Raw genomic sequence first — 1,356 nt, 5'->3', positions numbered from 1 at the left:
ATACCGAATTTTTTAATTTTAATACAACTAATTCTGATTTTTTTTAATCACTAAGAAAAAACAAATTGCATATTCAAATTTATATTATATGAATATGCAACTTTGTTTTTTCTTAGTAAAAACAATTCTGATTTTTTCTTATTATATATAAACAGCTGTCGATTTTTTGCAGAGGATATATAATTATTTTTAGAAAAATGTAAAAATTAAAGTTTGCTCAAGTCAAAAATCCTTTATTTAGAAAATTAGTGCTGGATCCATTGTTTAGATGGCAAAATATTTCATTTATCTTAATAAATCTTGTTTCATTATCAAGCTATCAATTAACTGAATGCCTCTTTTAAAACAAATCAATAATATCACATGTTACATTCATATTCATAACTGCATTAAAATAAAAATAAAAATGGATAAATTTATAAAATATTTTTACTAAAAACAATATTTAACAACATAGGCGGGGAAACTAATAGAGCTGGGTGATTTTCACAGAGCTTAGACTTTTGTTTTTATTTGTGGGCTTGCTTGCTATGTGGTCGGGCGGGTAAATTTTTTAGATTGGATCGTATGATAGTTTTTTTTTATTTAGAGTATCAAACTTTAATTTATATTATTTTAAATATTTAATTTTAATTAGTATTCATTGGAAGGGTGCCAAAAAGTTTACATGGAGAATTTGATAACATGTAGGACGAATTTATCATGTCAACATCAAAATGCAGTGTCATTTGCATACACAACACGCCATGTCATCAAAGAGAGCTATATAATCACTTTTATTGATCAGTTCTCTAGGTTAATGTGGTATATGTCATGTTAATAAGAATGGTTATATGCCTCTTCTTAATGACGTTTCATGTTTGTGCATGCAAATGAAATGGCGAATTAGTGTTAACGTGGCAAATCAAATATATACACCATCAAATTTTATCTAAAATTTCTTTGGAACTTTTTTTGATAAATACAAATTATAGTTGAGTGATTGCTCAAAATAAAAAAATGGTCTGTACTGTACCTACTCCAAATTTTCACCCTCATAGTTCTTATACACAGACGACAACTGATTATAATTTGAGTAAAATTATTATTAATTATAGGGTTTAGGTGTTGTTTGGATCAGCTTATAGCTGACCCAAAAGCACTTATTTTATAAGTTAAGTGCTTATGAGGTTTTATATTGTGTTTGGATGGGCTTTTCTGAATAAGCTCAAATACAGCTTATTTTATAAGCTGTCAAACATTAGCTTATGGAAATAAGCTGTTTTTGATAAGTTATTTGGTTAAGTGCATTTACTAAAATGCCCTCAGTCAATCTAGTAAAAGGGTATTTTAGTAATTTTTTGTTGTAAAAGTAAT

Source organism: Dioscorea cayenensis, chromosome 9 (assembly GCF_009730915.1).
Source record: "Dioscorea cayenensis subsp. rotundata cultivar TDr96_F1 chromosome 9, TDr96_F1_v2_PseudoChromosome.rev07_lg8_w22 25.fasta, whole genome shotgun sequence".
NCBI classification, from domain to species: Eukaryota; Viridiplantae; Streptophyta; class Magnoliopsida; order Dioscoreales; family Dioscoreaceae; genus Dioscorea; species Dioscorea cayenensis.
The sequence above is the reverse complement of the archived record's forward strand: the minus strand, read 5'-3'. Positions refer to the sequence as shown.